This window comes from Piliocolobus tephrosceles, chromosome 4, assembly GCF_002776525.5.
Source record: "Piliocolobus tephrosceles isolate RC106 chromosome 4, ASM277652v3, whole genome shotgun sequence".
Lineage (NCBI taxonomy): Eukaryota > Metazoa > Chordata > Mammalia > Primates > Cercopithecidae > Piliocolobus > Piliocolobus tephrosceles.
Genome location: NC_045437.1, coordinates 31,386,068 through 31,408,596, shown reverse-complemented (window position 1 = coordinate 31,408,596; position 22,529 = coordinate 31,386,068). Strand labels below are relative to the sequence as shown.

At 45.4% G+C, this 22,529-nt stretch overlaps 1 protein-coding gene across 1 annotated transcript in view; it reads right to left on the bottom strand.

Annotated features, from left to right (window-relative positions):
* The window catches only part of PDZD2 (PDZ domain containing 2), a 324,103-nt gene that overhangs the window by 77,580 nt on the left and 223,994 nt on the right, over nucleotides 1–22,529 (bottom strand). The window lies entirely within an intron of this gene.

The following is a 22,529-nucleotide window of genomic DNA, read 5'->3' as shown; positions in this document are numbered from 1 at the left end:
AGCACGCGTCTCACCGCCCAGCATGGAACCAGGGCCCCCAGTCCTCCCCAGCACGCGTCTCACCGCCCAGCATGGAACCAGGGCCCCCAATCCTCCCCAGCAGACGTCTCACCACCCAGCATGGAACCAGGGCCCCCAGGGCCACTTCATCTTCCATCCTACAGCTGAGGACACTTGTTGGTCAGTTACCCAGGTGGTCTCCCAGTGGTCAACTACAAAGCTACGACGCGAGCCCAGGTCTCTTGACCCGTGGGCCAGTGCTTTTTCCAACAATGCAAGTTGCAACAAATATTAAACCAGAAATTCAAATCCAATTCTAAGGTTTCTAAAATACAGTAAAAATTTGATTTTGTGGCAGCTATACATCTTAGTCAACCAAATGTTCTGTGTGCTACGCTCCTGACTATTTATCGACGGCTCCTGGAATCAAGCCCAGTCCAGGCACCCTGGAGGCGTCAACATGAGGTCAGCCCACACGTCCGGAAGCTGTGTGACCCCAGGAGGTGATGCAGAAAGTCTGATCCCAAAGCTCACTGGGTCCTCCATCCTAGACAAACCAAACATGCTAAAAACAAAACCGAACCCCTATTTACTAGAGAAGAAAATGGGACGCATGCACTTTGAGAGTGTTTATAAAAAACTAGGGGGTAGGGCCGGGCGCGGTGGCTCAAACCTGTAATCCCAGCACTTTGGGAGGCCGAGACAGGCGGATCACGAGGTCAGGAGATCGAGACCATCCTGGCTAACACGGTGAAACCCCGTCTCTACTAAAAATACAAAAAACTAGCCGGGCGACGTGGCGGGCACCTGTAGTCCCAGCTACTCCGGAGGCTGAGGCAGGAGAATGGTGTAAACCCAGGAGGCAGAGCTTGCAGTGAGCTGAGATCCAGCCACTGCACTCCAGCCCAGGTGACAGAGCAAGACTCCGTCTCAAAAAACAAAAACAAAAACAAAAACAAAAAAACAAAAAAAAAACTAGGGGGTAAGTTTACATATACAAGACCTTTGAGATACATCAAACAATAAACCTTCCCATTTGAAATTTTATTTTCCTTTGAGGTTCTAGAGGAAAAAAGTCTTACATTAAAATAGGTAATATTCACACTAAGGAAGCTATACATACTTAAAAAGGCATATAAGATATCAAGTAAAGAAAGGTTGATGAGGCTGGGCGTGGTGGCTCATGCCCGGAGGCAGAGGCGGGCAGATCATGAGGTCAGGAGATTGAGACCATCCTGGCTAATACAGCAAAACCCCGTCTCTACTAAAAATACAAAAAATTAGCTGGGCGTGGTGGTGGGTGCCTGTAGTCCCAGCTACTCGGGAGGCTGAGGCAGGAGAACTGACTGAACTCGTGAGGTGGAGGTTGCAGTAAGCCAAGATCCTGCCACTGCACTACAGCCTGGGTGACAGAGCGAGACTCCGTCTCAAAAGAAAAAAAAAAAAAGGCCGGGCGCGGTGGCTCACGCCTGTAATCTCAGCACTTTGGGAGGCCCAGGCGGGCAGATCACGAGGTCAGGAGATCGAGACCATTCTGGCTAACACGGTGAAACCCTGTCTCTACTAAAAATACAAAAAATCAGCCGGGTGTGGTGGCAGTCACCTATAGTCCAGCTACTCAGCAGGCTGAAGCAGGGGAATGGTGTGAACCCAGGAGGCAGAGCTTGCAGTGAGCCGACCTGGTGCCACTGCACTCCAGCCTGGGCGACAGAGCGAGATTGCGTCTCAAAAACAACAACAACAACAACAACAACAACAAAAGTTGATGATGAAGATTCCTGACTTCTCTTAAAGATGCCATTCAGCCTGACAGTTGTCTGGAGTTCATGACTACTAAGTTAAGCTCAGTTGGCAGGAACCTTCCTCCCAATTGGGGTTGGGAGAAATCAACCTGGTCCTACTTCAAGTGCTGTTTGTATGTATTCAAAAGCTTCTTGATTTGCATTTTGTCTTACCAGGTATCAAAAGGTGATGTAATAATAGTGCCACTCCTCACCATCAAGTTAACAGGTAATGAAAATTATATATTGTATATTAAATTCAGTATATAGCTGGGTACAGTGGCAGGTGCCTGTAGTCCCAGCTATTCAGGAGGCTGAGGCAGGAGGATCACTTGAGCCCAGGAGGTTAAGATCAGCAGCCTGGGCAACATAGCAAGGCCCTTCCTCTTAAAAATTCACCTGAGGTCAGGAGTTCAAGACCAGCCTAGCCAACATGGTGAAACCCTGTCTTTACTAAAAATACAAAAACTAGCCGGGCGTGGTAGCACACACCTGTAATCCCAGCTACTTGGGAGGCTGAGGCCGGAGAATCACTTGAACCTGGGAGGCGGAGGTTGCAGTGAGCCGAGATCACGCCACTGCACTCTATCCTAGGTGACAGAGCTAGACTCTGTCTCAAAAAAGAAAAAAAAAAATTCAATATATAAAAAGGTATCAAGTAAGCAGTTAGAGTAATTCCACAGGTAATCTCTTTTAAGAAGTAATTGCTTATATACAAATTACGTATACAGTATGTGAAGTTTGGAAGATTCCCTCTTCCTTCTCAAGTTCATGTATCTTTCTGGGTTAGAAAGAGGAATAAAAAGGTCTGAGAATGAGGCAATGTAGGCAAAACCGAGAAAGGGGCATTGAGAAAACAAATTAATTCTGACATATAAAACAAAGGTAATACATTTGTTGCATTCATATGACCTTATCAGGACTGGCAGGTTTCCAGGTTTAAATTATGAAGAAAAAGCAGGAACAGAATCAATCTTAAGGGTGATTTTAGAGATTCTCTGGAGGGATGTCTTTCCCAACCCCAAATCCTGACATCAATACATACACAGAGAAGAAAGAGGCATCTCTGAGACAGGCCTGAGTTCTAGGCCACATACAAATGGAAGAATCCAGAGAAAAGCCTTAGAGCCTCCCCTTTGCTTGACTTAAAAACTTTATGCAAGGAACCTGTCTCCAGGTTCTTTCCATAAGATCTCCAGACTGTGAACCACAATTACCAGAGAGTGAGTTAAATTCCTGGTTCCAGTCGGGCTCGATGGCTCACACCTGTAATCCCAGTACTTTGGGAAGTGGAGATGGGCGGATCACTTGAGACCAGGAGTTCAAGACTATCCTGGCCAACATGGTGAAATCCCATTTCTGCTAAGGATACAAAAATTAGCTGTGCATGGTGGCACGTGCCTGTAATCCTAGCTACTCTGAAGGCTGAGGCATAAGAATCACTTGAGCCTGGGAGGCAGAGGTTCCAGTGAGCTGAGACTGTGCCACTACACTCCAACCTGGGTGACAGAGCGAGACTCTGTGTCCAAAAAAAAAAAAAAAAATCCTGGTTCCTTCTGATAATACCACCTGACCCAGGCTATGGACATTCAGAGAAAGGGATTCCCTGGCTTGCAAGACATTACCTCCTCTGGTGCCTACTAAATGGGTAGCTTATTACACAGTGGCCAAGGCCCCAGACGTTGGAAAGTCTGTCTGAGATGCTCATGCCAAGCGAGGAAAACCATGGCAGCCTATTGTTTCTGGACTTAAGAAGTTTTCTCCATCTGTCTTCTCCTTTATTTTCCCAACACAGCCCGAGGTTTTCATAGGATCAGATACATTCTGGAGATGATACAAGCACTTATGAGCACCGAGAAGGAAAGGAGCCTGCCTGAAAGGTTTCTCGTCATGACAGACAGATTCAGTTTCTATGATCTACAAAATGCCAGTAAGGTTTTTTATGCCAAAGAAATCCTGTGCTAAAGATGGTGTATGTGGGCCAGATGTGGTGGTTCACACCTGTAATCCTAGCACTCTGAAAGGCCGAGGAGGGCAGATCTCTTGAGGCTAGGAGTTCGAGACCAGCCTGGTCAACATGGCGAAACCCCGTCTCTACTAAAATACAAAAATTAGCCAGATGTGGTGGTGAGCGCCTGTAGTCCAAGCTACTTGGGAGGCTGAGGAAGGAGAATTGCTTGAACTCAGGAGGCTGAGGTTGCAGTGGGCCGAGATCGCGCCACTGCATTCCAGCCTAGGCAAAAGAGCGAGACTCTGTCTCAAAAAAAAAAAAAAAAAAGAAGAAGAGATGGTGTATGTGGCTACCTAATGCCTGTAGCCGGAACCAGTAAGAATGGACCTAGAGATATCTCAAAGAGTTGCCAGCAGAGACGGCTGAGCTCAAGGAAGGAGTGACATTTTATTTCAGAACACACTGAAAGGGTTAGTAGTGGGGAATGAATTTAAATGGAACTGTTTCCTCTTATAACAAAAAACTGGTTTTTCATTGAGTTTGTTGTGATATTAGATGACTTGTAACTCACTGAACAGGAAGTGGGTTGCTTAGACACATTCATTCCAGATTATGTCAGGAAGTAGTAATATAAAATGCAATTCTGATTACACTTTCGTGACTATTGTCTGAAAATGTCCACACTCTTAAGAGAGTCCCTTTTCTGTGTGTGGTTTTGTTCCCGATGCACAGAGCAAACTGTTCTGGAAATGATGTCATTTTAGTTGTTCTGAAATGAAATTTGCAAAATGTTCTCCTGGAAGGCCTTCAGTTCAGCGAAACAGTTGATAAAATCTATTATTCATGCGCAGTTTCTAATTCATGTGTTACAAAACAATGCCATTATTGCTTCTCGGCCTTTTGGCTAACATCAAGTGTAGTACAAAACAATCCCATTATATTAATGGAGTCTCGTAGAATTTGCCAATTTCCACGGTAGAGCCTTCCTGTTTGCATCATTTTCCACACCTGTAACACATACAGCAGAGAGAAGAAGCATCTTTAGCATCTGATTTTGTAGAGAGGTGGTGGGACACAGTGGTTGAGAATCTGGCCAGCTACCTGGGCACAAATCCTCAGTATACCATTTTACTGCAATTTAGGCACGTCAGTCAACCTCTTTGAGCATCAGTGTCTTCATCTGAAAAACGGGCCTGCATTTGGGAATTAAATAACATAGGTTTCTGACTAAAGGTGGAAGATTTCTCCTGATTTCCCTTTGAGACCACACTAACATGACAGGGAAAATATTTTTTTTAGAAAAAGACAGACATAATTCACAAGGATAAAGAAAACAGAAGACAAAAGCAACAAATTCTGGAAACCAGCAAGCTGATGACGATGTGACAATGGATCTGACTTGAGAAAGTTGAATCCTAAGTGTGGATTAGAGAAAGCTGAACATTCACACAGAGCACTCCCCCAGAGCTCAGGAGGTGCCAAAAGAGGACCTCTGGAAGTGGGCATGAAGGCGGAAGTGGTAGCCCAAGAAACGACCGAGAGATTGAAAGTGACTGACGTGGCCACTGATTTACACAGGTCTGATTCCTCGGCAGATTCTCAGGGGCTGAGAATGGCCTAGGGGAACTTTGAGGTGCATCAGAATCAACAGGAAAGCTAACGAAGAACACAGAGACCAGGTTCATGGAAGGGGAACAGGGCCTGGGCCTCTGGAATTCACCACTGCCCTGGGCCAACGGAACCACCCTCCAGTGAAACTGGGCACACAACTAAGCTGCGACTTCCCAGTTCTTTCTGCTCTCCCCCACGTTTACTTCAGAAATGAAGAAGGGAAGAAATGAAAGCTTCTCAGCTGCACCTGAGTAGCCCACCAGCCAACAAATAAGGGAGACTGTCATGTTGCTCCCTATTCAGAGTATACATATTTTAATCAGTGATTTATGGAAACTTGTTCTGCTCAATGTATAAACTATAATAAGCACAGGAGGTGGATGCAGAGTATAATGCAATTTACATGTGCCATAGGCAGCAGCATGGATTGTGCCTGTAACATATTGATGATTGATATCCAAGGCAGTTTTTTCATTATGTGAAATAGGAACAATCTTATTTATGTTTAAAGGGTTAAAATTACCTTGCAGTTGTCTTATAGGGTTATCATGAGGATTAAAGAGGAACTCATTGTAGAGTACCTAATGTGTATCATAAGAATATAGGTAAGGTTTAGTTGAAATTAAAACAATTAAAAGGCCCAAGCTTTCTCCCCCCAGGTCTCAGGGTGCCTCCAGATTTGATGACTACATAGACTGTAGCTCGAGACTGCAGGGATATACATTTCAACTTCATACTCACGGAGAGGTGGCAGATTTCATTAAAGAATAAAGAAAACCCAATGGAAATCCAAAGACATGCCATCTTCTTTGGAGATGGGGGAAAAAAAGCCCTTTAATAAAATTACTGCAAAACTCACAGCTAAAAAGGCATTTTAAAGGCATGTGTCTGAAATGCTCAGTTTTTAGAAATCAGGTTTGCGCACAAGAACAAGGAGGATCTGAAAACATGCTCTGGTCCTCTGATCAGAATAGGAGCAGTGGAAAATAGAAAATAAAGGAATACATGATGACTAACTAGAGAAAAAAGGGATACTTCCTTAAAAGAGATGGTCTTAGACAACAGGTTCCACAGTCTGATGAGTAACTGGGATTGTGAAGTCCCAGAGCATAGTGATGTATGGAAAAGACCCTTGATGGTTCCTATCTTAAAGAGGGTGTCACGAAAGTAGGGAGATGCTTTGTTATTCCTAAATTAGTGGGGGTGACTGGCACCTGAAGAAGTCTACCTCAGACAGTCAAAACCACAGGGAAGAGAGTAGAATCCCAGGCCCAGAAAACATGAGAGAAACGATTTTAAGACTGCAGAGGAAGAGCTTCAGAAGGATGATCTGGGACAGGTCTCCCAAGAGAGATCGGCATACGTGGACAGATTAAAAGGCGAAGACCGAGAAGAATGAAAAAAATCCTCAGTAAACTCTGAAGGAACACAGTTATCAATCATTGCTCTGATGAAAGTGGGCTGAGAAATGCATGAAATGAGGCACTCTAAAGGGAGTAAATATGAGAAAAACCAAGGGGGCAGGACCTGGTGGGAGGAGAATAGGCCAGAACTTGATGCTGGTCTGATAGGAGAACATTTCCTAGGTGGAGTTCACTAACGCAGAGCCAGTGGTGGTCAGCATGCATTTGAACAATGGATACTTCACTAAATAGAAGAGTCATTGATTGATTTCATCTCTTTCACAGTGACAGACCCTGTATGTTATTATCTACATTAGTATGTTAGGAAAAAAAGGTCTGAGTCAGAATGTAAACAGTAGAAATATTTTTTTAAAAAGCACCCAAATCTAGCAAGCAAGCCTGTAAAGCCTGTAAAGAAGAAGTGGAACTAATTTAAGCAGCAGGTAAAAAGGAAACTCAAGTGAGTCTTCCCCAAAGGGGAAGGATATGAATCACTACAGACATATCCAATTACTGCCCCAAAACATGTAGGAGAAAGCAATGCCATGCGACCCATGGGGTACTCAAAACCTGAGAAAAAACTAATCTCAAGGAGCAGGCAGCAGAGGTATTAGTCCTTACTAGCTCATTAGGGGCACGAGCTCTAGAATCATCAACAGAAGGTCTGGATCATGAATCTGCAGAGGGTGTTTTTCCAGCTGAACAAATGTAGAAGGAGAGATGAAGCTTTCTTCAGTCTAAGCACTTCCATGCCAAGAGGCAGTGGAAATGGAAAATGTGGCTCAGGACTGACTGAACATTCCTGCTTTTAAGAAGGTAGAGCTCCATCAGAGGCACCATCCACACCCAATGTAGCACGCCACGAAGCCCTTTACTTTTATGTCAGAGTGAAAATGCAAACCAAGAAGCTATGGAATACACACAGAAAGCACTTGAAGTAGAACCGGGTTGATTTCCCTCCATCTCCAGTCGGGAGGAAGATTCCTGCCAATTGGGTTTAAGTTCACGGTCGTGAACTCCAGAAACTGTCACACTGACTGGTATTTGTAAGAGAAGCCAAGAATCTTTTCCTCATCAACCTGCCTTTACTTGGTATTATTGAGTCTCTCTGGTCTGCCCTATTGGGAGATAATTGTCCCTGGGTCTCTTGCATTTCTGCTTGGCTTGCCAACAGAGACAGAGGCTGTTGTTACATGGAATTATCTGTCTTTCCAGGGATGTCTGTAGAGGGAACAGTCTTGAATGTTAGATAAGTGTCTCAGGAGGAAGGGACAGGTCCTTCCTCTGGTGCAAAGGTTGGTCAGGTCTGCTTCTAGCCCATCATAAAGACTGAGGTTGCCTGTGGTCAGGGATCCTCAGCTGTGATGCAAATCCACTGCATGTGCACACCCCCCTAAGCTTGTGTCACTGCCACAGGACTTGCGGGTGGAAGGGGAAATAATGTGAACATGAAGCCCTCAACTGAGATTCAATCCTAAACTGGGATTAAAGAAGCCAAAATCTAGCTGCTGTGCCATGAGTAATAAAGTCGTTTGTCTCTGACTTGGAACCTCAAGTCTCCTGCCAGCATCCACGAAACTATTGTGGAAAAGCTCAGGTATTTTTCTTTCTTTCTTTTTACAGTTCTTGATACCACCTTTGGCAAATTTAAACAAGGTCCCAAGAACAAAATCTTGCCTAGGACAGCTGTCTAGGGACTGGGGTCTGGCTCGGTTTTCTAAATGTCAAGGGCGTGCGGACAATGTTTTGATACTATTGAGAGTCCACTTACTTTTATTTATTTGCATATCACTAAAAAGTAAAGCACATGAGAGACCTGCTGTTGAATGAATTCAGTTTTCTTGGAGCTGGAAAAAACTTTATTTGTTCCTGTGGAAAACAGCCCAGGCTGCAGATGCTGAAAAACATAATCTTTTTCCAGCATCAAGCACCAAGGATCTCCTTAACTAAGAACGAGCAAAATAATGGCTGGGCGTGGTGGCTCATGCCTGTAATCCCAGCACTTTGGGAGGCCAAGGCCGGCGGATCACTTGAGGTCAGGAGTTCCAGATCAGCCTGGCCAACCTGGTGAAACCCCATCTCTACTAAAAATACAAAAAATCAGCTGGGTGTGGTGGTACATGGCTATAATCCCAGCTACCCTGGAGGCTGAGGCAGTAGAATTCCTTGAATCCAGGAGGCAGAGGTTGCAGTGAGCCAAGGTTGTGCCACTGCACTCCAGTCTGGGCGACAAGAGCGAGACTCTGTCTCAAAAAAAAAAAAAAAAAAAGAGCAAAATAAGAAATAGGAGAGATCAAAGGAGGCCATTAAGGGCTTTGGTTTTTTTAAAACACAAAAGTCAAGGAAATTTAAGTCAAGATGTTAATTACTTTAGCTTTTAACATCTTTGGATTATGACTTACAAGGGCATTTAATTTATTTGAACATTATGATGATGCTGACATTTTATATCATTGCAGAACCTCTGAAAAGTTGCACTAGACGATGTGGCTGGAAATAATTTTGGATGAGAAATACCACGGGGACTGAGTTTTAGTTTCTGGCAAATTTCGCCTTCTAGGGGTGGAGGGCAAACCATCATTGCCCATGAGACAGGCCTCTTGGGTCCAAGCTAAAAGTCTAGTCCTTAGAAATGTCCTATAACTGTTTCAAAGCATTTGTGAGCTCTCCTGGAACACGCTGTGACTAATATCATGTCGCAATCCTGAGTGTCCTCTGTCTTTCTCAGCTAGCTCTTGCAGCCTTATAAACAAACCATGCAAAGCATGGCTTTTATCTCCAGCCGTTTCCTTTGTGCAAGCATGCCTAGTCCCAAAGAAAACTTCAGGACTGGTTGCACCCAGTTCTCACCATGTTTTTATGGTTCCCAAGACTTGAAAAACAAGAAAAAATCTGCAGATGTGACAGAAGACATCTAAGCTCCAAATCCCCAGGAAGCTCTGTTGGCTCATCCCCCTGATCAGTATCCACAGGACAGTGGAACGCCGTGATTTCCCTTTCAGGCTTCAGTCACACTAAGATTATTTTTAGGTTGCCAAAGGAAGCTCATTTTCCAAGTCTCTGGGGCAGATGTTTGAGTGACCGAAGGAGAACCAGATGGTCATCAGAGAGGCCTGGGATGGGAATGAATAACCATTCAGAAAATGGGAATCAGGACAACAATAAATCAGCACAAAGTAGCAAGAAGCCTGCAAGTTACGTGTAGAAATTAAAACAGGAATCTACTGCTACACCCAACCCACTGCTTTCCAACCAAGAGAGTAATTCAGAACTAAAGAGGAAAAACAGTAACACCAAAAAGTCAAACTCGTCAACCCTGGGCGTGCTCTGGTATACGCAGGGCATGTGTGCGCAGATCAGAGGTTGTCAGATGCAGCTGGGAGTGGGGGTAGCTGCAGCTGATGTCCACTGTGACGCTCAGGCTGTGGCTCTGCCAATGAATTAATACTGCCCTTGTTCTAGCTAAGCCCATTTCCAGTTTCCTCCCATTCATCATCCCCAAACAATTTGAATGGGCTTAACACACATTGAGTGATTATTTGTATGCATTCAAATTTAAAGAGATCTCTTGATTCCTTAGAAAGTTGAGGCAATACCTTTAAGGGCACAGGAATGTAATCAGTCATTAGCTCACAACTGACCCTCTTGCAGTGGGTTTGTATGTGTCACATTCCCGAGAGAGGACAGTGTCCTACAGTAACTCTCAGCATTTTGAAAGTAACAGGAGGGCCAGGCATGGTGGCTCACACCTGTAATCCCAGCACTTTGGGAGGCCAGGGTGGGTGGAGCACCTGAGGTCAGGAGTTCAAGACCAGCCTGGCCAACACGGTGAAATCCCATCTCTACTAAAAATACAAAAAAATCAGCCAGGCATGGTGGCACACACCTGTAATCCCAGCTACTCGGGAGGCTGAGGCAGGAGAATTGCTTGAGCCCAGGAGGCAGAGATTGCAGTGAGCAGAGATCTTGCCACTGTACTCCAGCCTGGCCAACAGAGCGAGACTCTGTCTCAAAAAAAAACAGGGGATGTGGATGTCAAGGAAGAGAATGCATGTGTTCATCCTTAGTACAGATTTCAAATTGAGGTAAGGTGGTAACAGGCATTCTCTGGGAAGTGGAACTCTCTCACTCTTGCCGTGGTCCCATGACCTAGTGGGTGAGAAAACTATGGGGTCTGCAGCTATTCTTTGGATTTGGGGGCTGGCTACTCAAGGTAGACTCTTGGGTCATTTCTTAGCAGGGTTGGCTACCAGGTTCATTGCATTGGACGTGTTTCTGGAAGTGGGACTATGATATGCTTTACCTGGAACACCAGAATGACAAAATCAGGGGTGTGTGTGTGCGTGCACGCATACACATGCATACAGGAAAACCTCAAGACATGTAAAAAGTAGAGGTGGGAAGGCTGTTAAAAAAAGAAAGGCATGTAAAAGAGCCCTAAGAAGTAAACAGGGCTGGGCACAGTCGCTCACACCTGTCATCTCCGCACTTTGGAAGGCTGAGGCGGGCGGACTGCTTTGAGCCCAGGAGTTCAAGACCAGCCTGGGCAACACGACAAGACCTTGTCTCTACAAAAAATACAAAATCTAGCTGGGTGTGGTGGCATATGCCTGCAGTCTCAGCTACTCAGGAGGCTGAGGCGGGAGAATAGCTTGAGCCTGGAAGATGGAGGTTGTAGTGAGCCGAGATCGTCCCACTGCACTCCAGGCTGGGTGACAGAGCCAGACACTGTCGCCAAAAAAAAAAAAAAAAAAAAAAAAAAAGTAGTAAACAGGACAATTGGCAGGAAAGAAAGCAAGAGGTGAACTGTCAGACGGGGCCCTGATACAGCAGTGGAGTCAAATCCAATTCAGCAGCAACAGTAAACACGCCTGGCTCTTTTCTAGATAAACCTTTTAGAAAATGTGTCGTACTCTTACATGGATTATTGTAACAGAAAAAGATTGTTTTAACTGGGCATGCCATTTAGGCAGGTTTTAGATGAAGAGTAAGACATCGGGGGCTGGGCATGGTCGCTCACATCTGTAATCCCAGCATTCTGGAAGACTGAGGTGAGTGGATCACTTGAGGTCAGGGGTTCAAGACCAGCCTGGGCAACACAGTGAAATCTTGTGTCTACTAAAAACACAAAAATTAGCCGGGCATTGTGGAGGACACCTGTAATCCTAGCTACTAGGGAGGCTGAGGCAAGAGAATCACTTGAAATGGGAGGTGGATGTTGCAGTGAGCTGAGATCGTGCCACTGCACTCCAGCCCGGGTGACAAGAGTGAAACCCTGTTTCCAAAAGAAAAAAAAAAGCATCGTGGTTTACATTTGGGGCTCACTAGCTGTTGTTGTTATTGTTGTCTGAGATGGAGTTTCACTCTTGTTGCCCAGGTTGGAGTGTAACGGTATGGTCTTGGCTCACCACAACCCCCACCTCCCGGGTTCAAGCGATTCTCCTGCCTCAGCCTCCTGAGTAGCTGGGATTACAAGCATGCGCCAGCACGCCCAGCTAATTTTGTATTTTTAACAGAGACAGGGTTTCTCCATGTTGGTTAGGCTGGTCTTGAACTCCTGACCCCAGGTGATCCGCTCTCATCCTCCCAAAGGGCTGGGATTACAGGTGTGAGCCACTGCACCCATCCAGGGCTCACTGTTAAGTTCCAGGCAGCCCTCTCTGGCCTTCTGCTGCCTTCCCCAGATCAACATGAGCTCCTTGCTGCTTCCTTCCTTCCTTCCTTTCTTTATAGGAATCGTGTTGAGTTCATGGGCTTTGCTGACATGTATTTCTAAGGGCAGGCGCTTCTTTAAGATAATCTGTTGGGAAAGCTGAGACGCTGGTGAGCCCACAGGAAGGAGCAAAAAAGGCCGTTCCAGGCTCACAAATGATGAGCCGCAGCAGGCTCAGCAAACTCATGCCTGGGGGCCAAATCGGGCCCAGCACTTGTTTTTGTCAGGTTTTACTGGAACACAGTCATGCCTATTTATTTACTTATTGTTTATGGCTGCTTTCAAAGCACAAAGGCAGAGGTGAGCAGTTGCAACAAAGACTGTTTGGCTAGCAAAGCCTGAAATGCTTATTATCTGGCCCTTCAGTTGTAACTCCTCATCTACAACAGTGCCCCCATCCATGGGGGGGTAAGTACCAAACCCCACGTTTCTTTCTTTTCTTTTTTGAGATGAAGTCTCACTCTGTCACCTAGGCTGGAGTTCAATAACGCAATCTTAGCTCACTGCAACCCCCACCTCCTGGAGTTCAATAACGCAATCTTAGCTCACTGCAACCCCCACCTCCTGGGTTCAAGCGATTCTCCTGCCTCAGCCTCCTGAGTAGCTAGGATAACAGGAGTGCACCACCACGCCCGGCTAATTTTTGTATTTTTAGTAGAGGCGAGGTTTTGCCATGTTGGCCATATTGGTCTCAAACGCCTGACCTCAGGTAATCTGCCCGCCTTGGCCTCCCAAAGTACTGGGCTTACAGGGATGAGCCACCGCACCTGGCCCCATTAATCGGAACACGTTTCTGTTCACGTCTTCCACCCACAAATCTAATGCCTTTTCCATCTTAGCTAAGCACTTATGCACTGTGGCTGTAACTTTTGCGGCTTGAGGGGTGATGACAAAATTAGCATGAATTTCTTCTTCCTTCTTCACAGTTTCAAGGATAGAAGATTTGTTCTTACCACAGATCTTGCAACCTCAGCATATGACTTTTCCTTCCTTCCTCAAGAAACTTTCCACCGAAAGGAAGCCCTGTATGACTTCTCTTTGGCGTATCTGCATTGCCAGCATCACCGCTTGCACTATGGGGCAATCATGAAGTAGAATACAATTGCTTGATCACAAGAACCGTGATACCCCGACAGTTGATCTGATCATGGAGCTGGCTACGTAGTGACTAACGGGCAGGGAGTGTAGACGGCGTGGATAAACTGAATGAAGGGGTGATTCATGTCCCAGGCGGGACAGAGCAGGACAGTGTGAGATTTCACCACTCTCGTCAGAATGGCACACAATGTAAAACTTATGAATTGTTTGTTTCTGGAGTTATATTTTCTGATAGAGGTTTACTGTGGATAAATGAAATTGCAAGAAGCAAAACTCTGGAGAAGGGGGGCTACTGTCTAGGAATAGTTCATACTCTAGCCCTACCCATCTCCCCACTGCCATCTGTACCCAGAATCATTATGAAGACTTGAGAATTTTCAGGAATGTGACTTAGTAAGTGGAAGGGAAGGAAGTGACAGGGAGAGACATCTCAGGGAAGGAGCTAGCACGGTATTTCCTCTAAAAGCAACCTTGTCATCCAGGATTCTGTGTAATTTTATCTTTAAATTTCATTTTTAAATGATACAGATAAACTCTTTAAAGTAACAAGGATTCTTTTAAAAATGTACATACTTTGCTAAGTGTCCCAGGATCATCTGCCACGGTTTAAATAGGTTTTAGGTCAGATTGCTTTCCTAACAAACACACTGCTTAGAAAAATGGAAGAGGTTGGTTTGTTTTTTGGTCTTTTGGGTTGTTGGTGGTGGTGAAATGAGAGAATGTGGCTTGGAGAAGGAGGAAGGAGAGGCTGTCTGGGAGAGGAGACAGTGGCGACCTCAGTGGAGAGTTCAGACCAGGATGAGGGCTCTGGGCTCCAGGGGGCCTGTAAAGACAGCCGGCATCCAGTGAGCAGGAGGGGATGACACAAGAGTTCAAAGGCAAATAGAACCCCATTCAAAATATTGCATAGGGCCAGCCCGGACTTCAGGAAAAAAGGGAAGGAAACTCTTTTCATCCTTTCCCTCCACGCCAAGAGGCCCTTGCTCCCAGAAGTCAGCACCCTGACTGGCAGGTGACTTCCCACTGCCTGTCACTCACATGGCTTCCCACCTCTCCATCCTCATGACCATCACGCCTGCAGCACAGGCTCTGGTTACCTCGCAGTGGGGTTAGGTAGAGCAAAGGCCTCCAAATCCATCTCTCCACCTCCATCCTGCCTTTCTTAAATCCCACTCCTCCTCTGCCCCATGGCTTGAGTCATCTCAAAAACTCTGACCCTGTCACTCAACTGAAAAGCCATCTGTGAGTCACTTTCCCTGTAAAAGAAGTCAAAATTCCACAGTCTGAAACTAGAAGCATGGGCTTCATAGACTTTGTGGCTCTCTGGATGGACTTTGAAATTTCCTATTTGAGGAAATATTTTTTCTGTACATTATTTTTCTGTTCCAGAACGTCATCAGTTTCTGCAGGCGTTCCTGTGGAAGTCCTACGGAATAGTCAAATGCCACCCATCCACTGACCTGCTGCTGATCCCCGGAAGGAATCAGATCTCTTCTCTAGGTCAGTACTGCACATGACTCCTTGAGGATTCATTATGCTGAAAAGGGGAATATGAAAAGTACAGAAATGGCCAGGTGTGGGGGCTCATGCCTATAATCCCAGCACTTTGGGAGGCCGAGGCAGGAGGATTGCCTGAGCTCAGGACTTCGAGATCAGGCTGGGCAACACAGTGAAACCCCGTCTCTACTAAAATACAAACAAACAAAAACAATTAGCTGGACGCGGTGGCGTGTGCCAGCTACTCGGGAGACTGAGGCAGGAGAATTGCTTGCACCTGGGAGGTGGAGGTTACAGTGAACCCAGATCGCACCACTGCACTCCAGCCTGCTCAGGAGTGAGACTCCGTCCTCCCCCCCGCAAAAAAAAAGAGAAGAAAAAAGAAAAAAGTACAGAAATAATCATAATTCATTATGGAATATAAAAAATGGCACGAGAGAAGAAACGAAACTGGGTCTGCCATCTCTATATCCCCGAAGCACTCAGCACAGTGCTCGGAGTGTGGACGGAGATGTCAGGCTGGCCGTCATCCAGCATTGATTCGTACAATGGCTTGGTTGTGGGCACCTGCAGGGTCATGTTATGAACTACTGCGGTTGTATCTGGTATCAGCAGGAACAGTGCTAGGAAGAATTCCGGATGTCTGCCCCGAGAGCTAAAGAGGAGGGGTAGGTGGGTGACACGAAGGCCACCTTTTTGCTACTCATAGCTTAAAAGATAATTCCACAGATATTTACTAAGTAGATATATTTGTTTCAAGGGGAAATAAATTTGAATATCCAAACAAAAGCTTTACCAACAAATTTTGGAAAACACCTGCCCATTTACAAACCAGGAGCTGGCTTTCTAAGTGCTAAAATGTGAGAAACAGGTAAAACTGGCAATCAGAGAAAGGGGAGATGACTGAAGGCTTGGAGGAGTTAGAAAGTCTCTGTGAGGAGACCAGATGCGGTGCCTCATGCCTATAATCCCAGCACTTTGGGAGGTCGAGGCAGGTGGATCACTTGAGGTCAGGAGTTCAAGACCAGCCTGGCCAACATGGTGAAAGCCCATCTCTACCAAAAAATATAAAAATTACCCAGGCATGGTGGCAGGCGCCTGTAATCCCAGCTACTCAGGAGGCTGAGGCATGAGAATTGCTTGAACTCAGGAGGCTGAGACATGAGAATCGCTTGAACCCAGGAGGCAGAGGTTGCAGTGAGCCGAGATCACGCCACAGCACTCCAACCTGGGTGACAGAGCGAGACTCTGTCTCAACAACAACAACAACAACAAACAAACAAAAAACAAAAAACAAAAAACATCGAGGCAAGCAAACAGTAACAGTAGGGGGTGGGGTGAGGAGTTTGTCCTAAATCGCTCCATCTCTTTGTGAAATTTCTGCCCTGGATTCCACAGGCGAACTTCTGACCTCTTGTATTTTGCTTTGTTTTTATTTCTCAGGCTTTGTGCTACCATGTTGCATAAGATGTGGCTAAAAAGAGGAAAATGTAATAATAATAATAATAATAATTCCAAATCTTCCAATGCACATGAAGTCTTTAAGTAAGGTGGGTCTCCCCCGCCACCCCATCAAAGATTATTTTGTTGGCCAGGTGCAGTGGCTCACTCCTGTAGTCCCAGTACTTTGGGAGGCCAAGGTGGGCAGATCACTTGAGGTTAGGAGTTCGAGACCAGCCTGGCCAACATGGTGAAACACTGTTTCTACTAAAAATACAAAAAACTAGCCAGGCGTGGTGTCGTGCACCTATAGTTCTAGTTACTTGGGAGGCTGAGGCAAGAGAATAATCACTTGAACCTGGGAGGCAGAGGTTGTAGTGAGCCAAGATCATGCCACTGTCACCGTACTCCAGCCTGGGTGACAGTGAAGACTCTGTCTCCAAAAAAAAAAAAAAAAAAGATCATTTTGTCATTTGCCTATAATCCAGCACATAACTGAAATTGAAACTAAGAGAGGATCTCCTTTTCCTCTTAAGAGCAAGATTCTGACAATGCAGCAACATTATCTACATTACAGTCTCAGAAGATACATCTCAAGGATTTTTGTTACCTTAAAGGCTCAGCGAAGCTCATAAACAGAGTTATCCTGAGATATATCGTGCAAAAATGAGCCACATTACCCTGTTCTCACCTCCTGTAGTTATTGCCATAGTTTTGTCTATGGCAGAAGAAATGTTTACTTCAGTCTCATTTCTGAATAGCCATCTTCCTTTGAGTCTTAACATATTATATTTTGGCTGGGCACGGTGACTCACGCCTGTAATCCCAGCACTTTGGGAGGCCGACGCAGGCGGAGCATGAGGTCAGGAGTTTGAGACCAGCTTGGCCAACATGGTGAAACCTCGTCTCCACTAAAAATACAAAAATTAGCCAGGCATGGAGGCAGAGGTTGCAGTGAGCTGACACTGTGCCACTGTACTCCAGCCTGGATGACAGACAACGACTCTGTCTCAAAAAAAAAAAAAATATATATATATATATGTGTATATTCTACTTTACATTTCAACGTGTGGACCACAGACATAAGCCCCTTAAAGATATATAAACCGAAATTAACTAAATAGCAGTGTTACAAATAAGAGGAAAATTTGGAACGGGGGTGAGAAGGCATCTTGGAACACTGTAATGAAATGCGCAAAGACAGGACGCAACTTACCTCCCGTTAGAAAGTCATTACATGACTTCTACCTATTATGTTCATGAAAATTAACTTGAGGGCAAAGAAACTTTATTATATGCTCCAATGATTCATATTTTATTTTCATTGAAATCGGAAAGAATTTTTCAAATTCAAAGCACGATAATAAAATTGACTGCATACTAAGTAAATTTTTTTAACTGTATTTCCTAATGCTCTGTGCTATGATGTCACTCTTTCTAAGCCGGGAAGCCATCAAGCACTCCTAACATAGATTCATAAATTCTAAACCTATACTACTGTATTAATGTCTGCATGTACCATAAAACAAAACAATCTAAAACATGATAAGACCTACATATGTTCTAATATTTTCCTCCCACACCCCGAGAAATCATCTGGCTTCTCCTCTGGGTGTGCCTATTCTATTATGGAGACCACTGCTCTTTGAGGATCCATGTGAAATACAATATTTGCTTTCCTGGCTGGGCAACGTGGCTCACGCCTGTAATCCCAGTACTTTAGGAGGCCAAAACGGGAGGATTGCTTGAGCCCAGGAGGTTGAGACCAACCTAGAAAACACAAGGAGACCCCGTCTCTACAAAATATACAAAGACGAAATTAGCCAGGCATGGTGGCATGCAACTATAATCCTAGTTACTCAGGAGGCTGAGGTGGGAGGATCTCTTGAGCCCAGGAGGTCAAGGCTGCAGTGAGCCACTGCACTCCAGCCTGGGCAACAGAGTGAGATCCTGTTGCCAAAAAAAAAAAAAAAGGCTTTTCTATGCAAATGACATGAGCTGTTTACCTCCTTGAGAACTGCAAACTGCTTAGATAAAAATGCAGCAAGGCCAGGTAGCCAGTTGGAACAGGCCCCTGAGAATTTGCCACGGGAGTAAGCCTAATTCAAACTTCAGCAGTTTTCCAGGCAATTCATCTTGGTCAAATAATTACTCTTATCTCCTTTCTTCCTCCACCCACTTAAATAACCACTTCATCTTCTTAAACATAAAACCAAACCAAACAAAACCACCCCCAAATGTAAATCTTATTTTCTTAGACCAGCAATCATTGCCGTCTTGTCTTTCCTATCTTGCTCTGGCAATCCGACATAAGGCATTGAGTTTCAAGCAACCTTTTCTATGTCCTGTGCCAGCTGAAGTGTTGCTTAAAGAACATCTAAGTGAACTGAGACCTACTTGGGGGAAGTCCCGGGCTGAGGCGGGGGAGAGAGAGAAGTTCACAGTTTGGAGCAGTGGGGAGAAAATGCGCAACTCGGGGAGCTGTGGATCGCCATGTGTGGCCGCCTGCTGCGGGTGCCGAGAATGAGGCAGTTTCTGCATCAGCAGCTCCGGTCTATATAATAGGAACCGGTGTCTGGGAAGGCAACGAGAACAATGATGTGCAAGCCAGTCTGTGCTCATGAGGATCCGGAGCAGGCTGAGGGATCTGTGCTGCTAAGTTTCCCACGAGCACCACAAACACCTTGGCCTCACTCCCTCTGTCCCTGAACTGTGGAAAATAGGGGGACAGTTGGGGGCCTAAAACCTCCCCTTGTCTCAATGCTACGCACACAGAGGTCCCTGGGCATCGCCCAGCTCCTAGCCAGGAGACTCTTAGAAGCCTTGCCACTTTCACTTTTTATAATCTCGCTGAGCATCAGAATCACCAGAAACACAGGCTCCTGGGCCCTGCTCCACTCAGACCTGCCAAGGAGGCCTCTCCAGAGCGCACGAGCTGGATGCAAAAGTGTGGAAGCTCCCTGCGCCCATTCATGCTTTTGCATAAACAGTGATCCTTCTGCATTTCGGTGAAGTCTGTGAACTCTTTGCACTGCATTCATCTCTTTTTCCTGGTTCTTCTTTTTCCCTCTCGCAGCTGCCTTGAGCTATAATGTGACTTTTCCAGGGGAACAAGTTTGCTATCAGTGGAGCCCTGCGGTCTTCCTTCTCATTGTAGATCTCCAGCTTATAAAATGCGAGGTTGGGACCAGTTACTCCCCAAGGTTCCCTGCAGTTCTGACACTTTATGGTTGTTTACCACAACCCACATCTCTGACACTCACAGTTCTGGGCTCTTTGCCCTGGTGCCTTTTTGGTCTTTTCATTTATATCCCACTTATTTCTTCACCAACTCCCCCTGGGATGTTTAATCCTTTGTTTTTGCTGCTGATTCATTAAAAACTAAGTCCTAAATTCCCTCTAGCTGCTTGCAAGTTTCTAACCTTAACCAAACAAAAAGGAAGAAATCTACTTATCTGTTAATGAGATGCTACTACAAATGTCCTATTTTAAGGGAGGAGACACCGTGTTCTCCCAGTGTTACACTTCAAACAATGATGTCTAAATCACTGATATTCTTATCCCAGACAGAAATTCCCAGAAGGGAGGAGCAGAGAGACTTTCTCTCACCTGGGGACAGAAACAAATGTCTACTATGTGCCAAGGCCATTTTAAACTATTTTTTTTTCTTATTTATTTATTTATTTTGAGACAGAGTCTGGCTCTGTCACCCAGACTGGAGTGCAGTGGCACCATCTCAGCTCACCGCCAACTCCGCCTCTGGGGTTCAAGCGATTATTGTGCCTCAGTCTCCCTAGCAGATGGGATTACAGTTGTGAGCCACCACACCACGCTATCTTTTTTTTTTTTTATTTTTTTTATTTTTAGTAGAGATGGGGTTTTGGCCATATTGGCCAGGCTGGTCTTGAATTTCTGACCTCAAGTGATCCGTCTGCCTAGGTCTCCCAAAGTGCTGGGGTTACAGGTGTGAGCCACCGTGCCCGGCCCAGGCCATTGTAAATTCATGGTATGCTGGGGAAGACAGTGGAAGGCGACCAAACCTTACGACGAGAGGTATGCAGGGGGCATTATGGGATGGTGAGAGGGCACACAACCATCTGCCCATGTGCGCATCTGTCCAACCATCCATCCATCTATCTCATACACACAAAGTGACAGTAAGGACCTGGGAGACGCAAGTGAGCAAACCTGACAGGGACCCTGCCCCCACGGAGCCTCCACTCATGGAGGATGACATTAACAGGCTCAGAGACTGTTAGGCTCAGCCCACACTGCCCACAGAAGCAGCCTAAGTGGTGACTCTCTATCCTTAAGGCCTCAGGGGAAGAACATGCGCTCCCTTCAGATGCAGAGAGCTCCGTGCTGGTGTCTCTCAGCATGAACAGTTCTAGTCTGAAGATCTGCCTTGCAGTCAGACTCTGTGTCTTTCTGTTTTAATGCTAATCACAGGTTGACATCCTTGGTGTTCGTTGTTCTTTGTATTAGACTCTAAGTTCAATTTGCCAGAAAAAACCAGGTCAACCCCGAAACAAGAAAGAGTTTCCCATCTAGGACACCATGAATCAACCAAAAATGATACATTCAGATGCTGTAACAGAAGTCCTTACTGCCTGGACACATTTGGAAACATTTAGAGCAGACATTTGATCAATTATTCAGTCCAAATAAAACACAAGAGGTCCTCTCCTTTCTTTCCACAGGCCTCATATCTACACTCAAGGGCACTGGCTTTCAGGTTCCCATACCCCTGGCAGTTCCACCAACAAAGAATCAAACACCCCTATCAGACTCACAGAATCGGAAGGTCCTGCTGTGCTCTTCTTTCCTTGTAAGAAACAGGTCCTTTATTCCTTCTAAAACCTGAATCACCCAAAAGTTCTCCCAAGATTTTTCCAAACTTGTGATTCCAAAAATGTTACAACTGATTCGCTTGATGGAAAAGGAAGCCGGATACGGGTCTCCTGATTGATGTGCTAAACGAACTCTTCCGAGCTGAGCTTTACAATTGCAGATTTGGCAAAGACAACCATTACTTCCATTTTTTTTCTTTGTTAAAAAATATAAAAAGGGAGACAGCCTCCAATCACTTAATAAGTATCACCCATTTCATATCCTATTATACTGAAACTCTTCCTCTTCTTTTCATTAAAGAGAACTTAAAAAAAAAAAAAAAACTTTAAAAAAAGTTTCTCTCTCAGAAGGCTAGAACATAAGATTTTTCCATTTTTCTTAGGAAAAATCTCTTTTCTTTTCCAAAGAAATTACACTTGAGAAAGAACACATACTTTTTTGAATAGCCAATCAATAATCACAATGCATGTGCCACTCATTTTATTGGAGACCTTAAACATTTAAATGACATGCCAGATTCTCATTTAAAATATTGTCACTGCGCATGGCCAGGTGAGGTGGCTCACTTCTGTAATCCCAGCTATTTGGGAGGCCGAGGTGGGAGGATCGCTTGAGGCCAGGAGTTTGAAACCAGGCTGGGCAACAGAGCAACGTCCCATCCCTACAAAAAACGTACTTAAAAAATTAGCAGGACATGGTGGCGTGCACCTGTACTCTCAGTTATTCAGGAGGCCGAGGTGGGAGGATTGCTTGAGCCCAGGAGTTTGAGGTTACAGTGAGCTATGATCACACCACTGCACTTCAGCCTGTGTACCGCCAGAGCAAGATCCTTTCTCTAGAAAAAAAAGAAATTGTCGGGTCAGGTGCAGTGGCTACCGACTGCAATCCCAGCACTTTGGGAGGCTGAGGTGGGCAGATCACCTGAGGTCAGGAGTTCGAGACCAGCCTGGCCAACATGGTGAAACCCCATCTCTACTAAAAATATAAAAATTAGCCGGGCGTGGTGGTGGGTGCCTGTAGTCCAGCTACTTGGGAGGCTGAGGCAGGAGAATTGGTTGAACCCAGGAGGCGAAGGTTGCAGTGAGCCGAGATTGCACCACTGCACTCCAGCCTGGGTGACAGAGTAAGACTCCATCTTAAAAAAAAAAAGAAAAAGAAAAAGAAAAGAAAGAGATCGAGACCAT